Source organism: Mytilus californianus, unplaced genomic scaffold, assembly GCF_021869535.1.
Source record: "Mytilus californianus isolate M0D057914Y unplaced genomic scaffold, xbMytCali1.0.p SCAF_14, whole genome shotgun sequence".
NCBI lineage: Eukaryota > Metazoa > Mollusca > Bivalvia > Mytilida > Mytilidae > Mytilus > Mytilus californianus.
The window spans coordinates 39284022-39293658 of NW_026262626.1; positions in this window are offsets into that span (position 1 = coordinate 39284022).

The following is a 9637-nucleotide window of genomic DNA, read 5'->3' on the forward strand; positions in this document are numbered from 1 at the left end:
AGGTGTGGGCTTATTTGACCTTCAAACTTACCAAAATAGAAGTGGCAGAGATAAGATACAATGGAAGCTGACAGAGATTAGAAACCATGGAGACAGAGATAAGATGCGATGGAAAGGGGCAAATATAAGATACCATGGAAATAAAGGCCAATGAGAAATTCATGACTTTAGTGTCATCAAAATACTGCTATTTTGCCAATGTATTGGTTTGTTCCGATCACATATACTTTACAGCCAGTAGAAAATAAACTGAGATTATGCCGTTAGAAAAATATTGACTATCGAACGAAAGATAAGCGAAAGTTATTCAAATGGTATTCATTAATGGGTAGTTTCTTAATGGTCCTGTTATTCGGAGAAATCTGTTTGCGCCAACAATGCGTCATTTGCGCAACAACTCATTTGTGCCAATGATAGTATAACGTTTGCGCCGTTAGTTTACAAAATAACTAGTATCATTTGCGCAAAAAACGAAATATACTATTACGCCTACTCTTATAATTTTTGTGCTAATAACATTAATGAGTTTCAACACACTGTAATGACCTGAGTTCACACTTGCTTGAAGTCTGATATTTGTAGATTTTTTAACCACTTTAAGATTTCTCAATCATATTTGACTGTTGGTTTTGTACTCCGTAATTCAAGGTTGTGTATTGCATACAACCGGTGGAAATACTTTCGACAGAATTGCGTCCTCTTCATTAAAATTATACAACGCTTAACAAATGATATGTGGTGGTCTCTCGGATACCATTTATGGTGTCTTTGTAATACAGCCATTTGAAATAATTGGCGCTCTTACTTCCGTTGGTTTGTCTCGTATAGATATGGTAATCTGCATGTTTCATAGCAGTACATTTGTTTGTTGCTCAACGTCACCTTATTTCTCTCCTCTTTTTATGCAATAATCGTCCAAACTATTTTCATATATTTGTGTACGTAAGATATCATGATTAATCAAGGACTTAAATATGTAACAGGTAAACACATGCTAGATGACAAATATTCATACAGGTAGTTTGGTGCAAATAAATCCAAATTCTAGCGCAATTAATACCTTTAAATAATAAAATTTGGCATCTCAAAAAAGCAATTGGCTGCATTGGGGCAAAAAAAAAAAAAAAAAAAAAAAAACCCAACCAAACTGCTGCACTGTTATTTGTGCAAGAACAGTTATACGATGGCCAAATGATAGCTGTAGTGAGACGAGGCCATACCGAGGGGCATCCCCAAGGCCAATATTACAGACCATTGACACATACAACTGAACCATTATGAAAACACTCCTTACTTAATACATCTGTTAAACACTAGATAGAGGAAATATTTAATAAACCAACTAAGTAAACTATTGCTACACAGCCCAGCTTTTATAATAAATCGAAACAGTGCCTATTATAGCCAAAAGGTATTATTTAATTTAAGGAATGACCGTAATATTTTTTTCTGTCTATGAAGAAATAGCATCAAAAATGTGGTGCACACTGGTTAGTTAACCCGCGTAGCGTGTTATTTAAAAGTGTGCACCACATTTTTGGGGGTAAATCATGAAAAAAACGTTGATGACGTCACGGTCGCATGACAAAATTATGTCTATGAGTTGATAGACAAAACACTTTCAGCCAATCAGAAGACGTGTTACATCCAAAATTAAATTATTAAGGGATAATCGTTAATATAACCAGTCGTTATGAAGTAACTTTTTTTCAAACATTTAATATTAAATCACTTTCCGTATCATTAATGGGCAAAACATGCAGAGTAAAGGGGTAAAAAATGGAGAAACATATGCTAAAAAAAATAAAGAATAGAGAATAATGGGGTGCTGAAATATAAAGAATAGAGAATAATGGGGTGCTGAAATATAAAGAATAGAGTATAATGGGGTGCTGAAATATAAAGAATAGAGAATAATGGGGTGCTGAAATATAAAGAATAGAGTATAATGGGGTGCTGAAATAAAAAGAATAGAGTATAATGGATAAAATAAACAATGCAAAGAGAAATGAAGGACCTCAAATCCAGACCCTCATATTGAAATCAAAGATATTTGCGATGTTGAGTTCTATGACAAATGATTATCCCAGTTGATGACTGGTTTTACCCATAATGGCTCCGAAAGGGGACGACCATTTGATTTTCTAGGGGGAAAGGTGGGCAGGAGAATTTTGTAAACACGTAACCTTGCCTGGTAAGAACTGAAAATAACAAGAGGATGACTGAAAAAACCCTGATTGAGTAAGTTGTCACTATATTTACAATAGTGATAATAAAAAGATTTCACGGTTCACCGAACTTTACTTGTTTTTAAGTACATTAACTCTAAATTAGTACATACTTACAACTTCTCATCCAATCAAATTGGTTGAATTTTCCATCTATGTTTCATAGAACATACTTTTCTCGTGTACTAAGTAACTATGTATGAATCACCACAAGGGTAAGTTTTCATTGTCTCGTAATGAAGATTTTAAAAACAAGAAGTGCCACTGGCTATTTTGTAATAAGATTTTGTGTCCCAAATTAAAAAAAAGCGTAATTAGTTTTCACATTGATTTTAACAATATATGACAACTCGCCCATTGCCAAATCGCCCTATCTTTCTACCAACTCACCCCACTTTCTACCAAGCTCGCCTCACTCATGATAACCAACTCGCCCTATTTATGAAAAAGAGTTTCATCCCGCTTACTTTGGGCCTACCAAATTGCCCCATTTCTGAAATGTTGACTAATCCCAATGATTTTAGGCCTACTAACTCGCCATATTATTGAAAAGTATTTTAATTCCGATGAATAAAGGTCTGCCAACTCGTCCCATTTATGAAAACAATAATTTAAAAATCGTACTGAATTCAGGCCAACCAACTCGCCCCACTTAAGAATTAAATTAATACTGATGAAAACCTTAGAAAGGCGTCTTTTTTTTTTTACTTCTCTCCTTTGGTTGAAACAAAGCAGAAAGAAGTAAGTTTCAGCTTTTCTGTGACTTACGATGTTATTTACCATTGTAACTATTTATGACGTTTGTTTCTGGTGAATACAAAACAATGTTTTACAAGATATGGCAAATAACACGGGTGTTTACAAAATTTTATTCTCAGATGATAAGTTTTTTAAGTGGGGCGAGTTGGAAGAACTAAATTCATTGGGATTTTACTCTATTCATAAATCGGGCGAGTTGGCAGGAGTAAATTCGGCCAGATTTAACTCTTTTTCATGAATGGGGAGAGTTGGTTGAAATTTGGGGCACTTAGGAAGTTTGGCGAGTTGTCTTGCTTCTATTTAATATATCCAGCTATTAAAACCTTCGATTTTAATTTTTTTTCAAAGACAAGTTTTTGCATGTCATTTAAATAAAAAATAAACAATATGGTTCTTGATACTTTGATTAGAGTAAAACGCAATCTTATAATTTTGATAATACATCATCCATTCAGTTACATTGTACACAAAAATGTATGTACTATTTTAACCTTGTGAAAGGAAATTTCAAGCAACTTGATGATAGTGGCGATCTCACGGAACTTGATCCCTTTCGTCATGAATGGAAAAGCCATGATAATGTCTGGCGGGATTGTGCCACCAATGTCTTTATTCTAATAAAGCTTAAACATTTTAGTTTTTATTTGAAATATTAAAAAAACCTACAATCTTATATTTGATCTATTCAGTTGCTTTTTAATGCCTATCCGCTAGACTATCTATATAGGCCGCATTTATCTATATTTTTTAAATTTAACATACTTTGGTTTTACTGTGAAATTGAAGAATGTTTTCAAAACATGCAAACCGTGCACTGCAATTTAACTATATTTGCCTGTTTTTGATATACTTTTCTTGTCATTTTATCATGTAAAGAAGTAGACATCGCTTTATCTTAAAATATATACTTACACCAGTATCTACCATCTGTTTATTCTGGAGTCAAGAGCTTTTAAAATCACATATTTTTCTTTTATGTGAGATTGACTATAAACCGTTACGTTCTCAATTCGTGTTTGCTGCTTTTATAAATCGTGATCTGGAAATCAATTCGTGTTTGCTGCTTTTATAAATCGTGATCTGGAAATCAATTCGTGTTTGCTGCTTTTATAAATCGTGATCTGGAAAATCACTGTCACAAATATGATAGTTTGATAAAAATACTATACAAAAAGGTGTGTTAATTTCATTCAAGGTGAGAAAGTTGATTTGATGAAAATCAGAAAAATATGCAAATTAACTTTTAAATCATTTCAGACACGTGTTGCAGGAGAGTTGTTGCATTAAATGAGTAAACACCTATCGGGCTTTAATGAATCGGTAACAAACATAGGCAAACTCAATAAAGAATCATATAAATTGACTTAACAACACACACTTTTCGATCTATTTCTACGTCTTTAGATAAAAATTAACAGCAGTTGTTTGCATGATACGGGTTATGTTCTTTTCATATATTTTATGATGATATGATACTAAACCCCTAACAGGAGCGATTGTACTTGATTTTCATATGATGAAGACATAATCTTTCAATCAGTTTAATTGAGGTCTGGAGCTGGCATGTCAGTAACTGCTAGTAGTCCTTTGTTCATTTATGTATCATTGTCATTTTGCTTAGTTTCTTTTGTTACCTATTCTGACATCGGACTCGGACTTCTTTTAAACTGAGTTTTACTGTACGTATTGCTATGTGTTTCTTTATTCTACATTGGATAGAGGTATAAGGGAGAGTTGAGATCTCACAAAACATGTTTAACCCCGCCGCATTTTTGCGCCTGTCCCAAGTCAGGAGCCTCTGGCCTTTGTTAGTCTTGTATGTTTTTTAATTTAAGTTCATTTATATGTTTTGGAGTTTAGTGTGACATCCATTTTCACTGAACTAGTACACAATTTTATTTAGGGGCCAGCTGAAGACCACCTCCGGGTGCGGGATTTTCTCGCTGCGTTGAAGACCCATTGGTGGCCTCCGGCTGTTGTCTGCTCTTTTTCGTCGGGTTGTTGTCTCTTTGACATATTCCCCTTTTCCATTCTCAATTTTATTAGCAATTACAGTCCTCTTTTAATTCAGGTTATTCAATTTCACAAATTGCCACAAAAGAAAGGTGTTTTATCGTTGAATATTTTTAATTTTCCTTTTGGAGATGGTTATGTTCCTTTGACCCCCATACCTACTGTATAGAAATAAGGAGATTTGGAACGATTGCCAGTGAGACAACTGTCCATCAAAGTACAAATGAAGTGGATGTAAGCAATTATAGGCAACCGTAAGACCTTCAACAATGAGAAAAACCCATACCGTATCGTCGTCTATAAAAGGCCCGACATGAAAAATATGAAACAATTCAATTGAGAAAACTTACGGCCTAATACATAACATAACATAACAAAACAATTTACGAAAAACAAGTATGAAAGACACGAACCAGCGACAACCACCTGACTTGGGACAGGCACATAAAGAATGTGGCTGGGTTAAACATGTTTGAAGGCACCAACGGAGAGCTACATGCCTTTTAACAGTGGTGTAACAATACACCATAAGAACAAACTATAAAAATCAGTTGAAAATGGTTTTCTGCATGTATTGTATACTTCCAAGCTCGTGCACTATGCACTAAGTTTAATACATAATCATATATTGATAGCTAATTATAATGATCATCTTTCACAACAGTTTTTTACTTTTTTTACTCGATCGCAACTCGACGTTCATAACTCACAACTCGACTATTGTAACTCGCAACTCGACCTTTTTAACTCGCAAATCGACTTTATTAACTTGCAACTCGACTTTTCAAATCTCAACTCGACTTTTTCTTTATTTGCAACTCGACTTTCTTAGTTCTAAATCCGACAATAAGAAACACACCTTACACAAGGCATGCTTTTCCAAGACTGTTTATGACGTCTTTAATCTTAATCATTGGAGGTTTACTTGTTGATAAAAAAAATAGAGATGAATAAAAAAAAAAGACACAAAATCCAAAACAATAATTATGGGAGAAGTTTATGTCCCGTCTTACAGATATATATATTCAATCATTTTTCCTAGACCAAAAATTATTGTAAAGTTTTCTTCACCTGTGATCATTCACCCAATTAACAGTTTATGAATAGATGTGAAATTCTGGAAAAAGATTAAAATACGAATAAAAGCATGTTTTGGGGGTATGTCGATAAAACAGCAGCCCACCAATCAAAACAAAAAAAAAACATCTAGAGCTTAACAAATGGTCTGAAACTACACAGTTTTGGCATGTCTAGCTCTAAATTGCCGCGAATCTTTGAATTAAGCAGTAAAGAAATTCAACAGTCCGCAATAGCTATACCTGAGAGGTTTCTCACTTGGAACACGAAAAGAATAAAAAGAGAGACGTATTTATGATACACATTTTTTTTTATTTTCGAAAACATTTTTATTATTTTAAGGTAGATCTTTATAAGCATTATATATACACCCGAAAAATGTTGACAATAACCTTGCAGGAAAATTGGCCGGAGACGTCGAAATTGTCAGCCAGCGACGTCGTGCATTTTTGCGTTAACGTTGAGGTTACCAAGGGAGGTTTGAATTTTGAGTATATTTATTGCGATTTATCTCCGAATCCAGTACCGTGACACATACTTTTTAATCATTATTTTAAGAAAGCATGACAAAGGGCAGTTTATGTAGACAAATGAGAAAAATACCATTGTAAGAACCGCTAGTTTTTCGCATTTCAAAGTTTTAAAAATCGTACTTGGATCATCTTACTCGTGATTTTGTGCATGGCTTGATTAATAAACTAATTATTCTTATATGGATATATTTCCACCTTATTTTCCCTTATTTTCCCTTATTACGGTTTCAAAATGGATCCAATCTTATGAAAAACCTACTCGAAAATTTTTATAACTATGCTTAACTTTTTAACAAAAGTGCAAAAATCCCCAATTTTCAGCATCAATTTTTTTTATTTGGTGTTTTTTTTTTTACAACTCGCCTTGGCCTGCAGCATATTTCACAATTATAAGAATGACAAGGGAAGTTGACACTATATCGGGTGCTCTTAATTATTTTTCGTTTACTGTTTCGTGCCGTTTGCTCAATGTTGAAGACTGTAAAGTTGGTCGGATTTGCCCTGGTAACGTTATCCCTTTTCTTTGTGAAATTTCACTAGTCTCGACCTCCTAAAAACAAAAACAAACAACCAAAAAGAAAAAGAAAAGAAAAGAAAAAAAAAGCAATAAGAAAATACGTGTTCGAGAATGAATGGTTGGCTTGTACAAAACCGCACATATTGTAATAAGGATATTATATATTTACGACACAATTAGCATAACAACTAGCCCTACATATATATATATAAATAACATTAAACAATAACTACAATTTTATGATGATTTCACACCAAACGACAATAATAACTGCTCCACTCTACTGACCATGGTCACAAACAAACGTTATATTTCCTTTAGTTACAATTCATATTGACTGGCTACATCATCTGATCTTATTGGCTGATAATACTGAGACTAAGCAAGGATGACACCCAATAAGTTGCATATACCAACAGAGGTTTGATAATCATTCATTACTTAAGAAGTATAATTTCCGAAAATTAACATTGCGTCAAAAAGCTTTAATAGAGATGGATTCAAGTGTTGCGATTCTTTTATTCTGCATACAACTAATTCTGTTTCAAGCAATAGTGGGTAAGTCTATAGTTATTTTTTTTTAAATCCTCCCGAGGGAAATAGTCTAGCTTAAGTATTATTTATATAAATTCTGGAATAAATGACAAACTTGCATCTTTGATGTTTGAGCTGTAAAAGCATCGTTGTATTGTATTTATCTTTCAGGCAATGATAATGATTTTATACCAAGCTCTTAAAATTCAGTCTTAGATATTGCAAATAGAAAAAGAAAGTGTCGAAATGATTAGGATTGTGTGCTTTAAAATATGCTGTATATTTGGACTGAATGAAAATAGGGGGTAACCTCTGGGACTGATAGTCAATAATGCATGCGTCATCGGTACCATAATTAGTATTATAAACACCTGTGACGTAAATCTTTTGTTCAAACTTTCCATTATTTTTCAGGAATGGAGAGTTATTTTCTATTGTTCATCTTCATTCATCCGGTCGTTTTGCCCTTGACTCTTTCTTAAATTTGATTTGATTTTTGGTGTTTTAACGCCACTTTTAAGCACCGCTTTTGGGCTATTTCGTGGCGGCCAGTTTTTATTGGTGGAGGAAGCCGGAGTGCCCGGAGATAACCACCGACCTTCGATAGGAAAACTGACAATCCTAGTCAATTAAGATTGGAGTCGAGTGCACCTACTTAGACCACTCGGCCACCGAGGCCCCAGGTCTTTTATAAAAAGTGTTCACCCATGGATATAATTCTAAAGGACTAAACGCGATATTGAATGAAGATGAAAACTTACTAAAAAGGCTGATACTGATTTTTTTTAAATTGGGATCGTAAAGTAATACAATGAACATCAAATATCTGATTATTAATAAACAGCTTATATTTGCAAGTCGTAATTCCATCGTATAATATATAGCATCGTATTCACTAAAATTCCACAACTTTGTCCACAATTTGTTTTCCGATGCCATTCTTGGCTGAATTTCTGTCACGGAAAGTATCCAAGCGGGTAAACACGAATATTTTCCATTGAGTGCCATTCCTTTTCTGTGCGTCTACAAAATATCAAATTTGTTAACTCAGTTGAATTATTTGTAATATTGAATACATTAACATTATTCAATAAGGAAAATCAGAGAAAAATATATTTCACTTAAAGATTTGCTTTTAATTTTACCGTTTAACTGTTTAAGATATCATTTCCTTGAGATTTATTCGTTTGTTGCATTTTGATATTTAAAGCCCGCCTCCGGTTGCGGGATTTTCTCGCTGTGTTAAAGACCCGGGGCCCATTGGTGGCATTGGGCTGTTTTCTGCTCTTTGGTCGGGTTGTTGTCTCTTTGACGCATTCCCCGTTTCCATTCTAAATTTTATTTACATTAAAACAGAAAAATTACTCGGATAGTTTCTACAAGTATATTGTGGTTTAATAGAATAAATAGTTCAAGAAAATGAAATGGTCAAAATGGCATACATGTATTCGGTATATTATTTGATTGTTCGTTGTTATAATTTGAATATAGTACTAATGAATGGAATTGGAGGGGGTATGAATAACATTTGAATAAGGCTTGTGTTAAATATTAGGCGGGGTTTTTATTCAATTTTCAACAGAAACGCGTAACATTATTGAATTCCTTCGCTGTTGTTATTTGTCGAGTGGCAAATATAACAGATATATCGGCAGTGCAAGTGACGGCGTTAATCTTGAAATGTTTAAATGAAATCAAAAATTAGTTTTCCATTTAAGTTCAAGACATACAAAACGGGATCCATAAATGTTTTTAATCACGGGAGGTTTTTTTCCTAAATTAGGGAATTAAGGGAAAAATGAAAAATATTTTCAGTTTGCTTGTATTCCTATTTAAGAATCATCTAAAATATGCATAACATTTTTTCGTTGTTATGAGCAAAGGGAAAGAAAAAATGTATATGCATGAAACACTATTTTCGTGTTTAATTTTATTTGATCTAATAGAATAGTTTGAAATATAGAATCATATTTCGT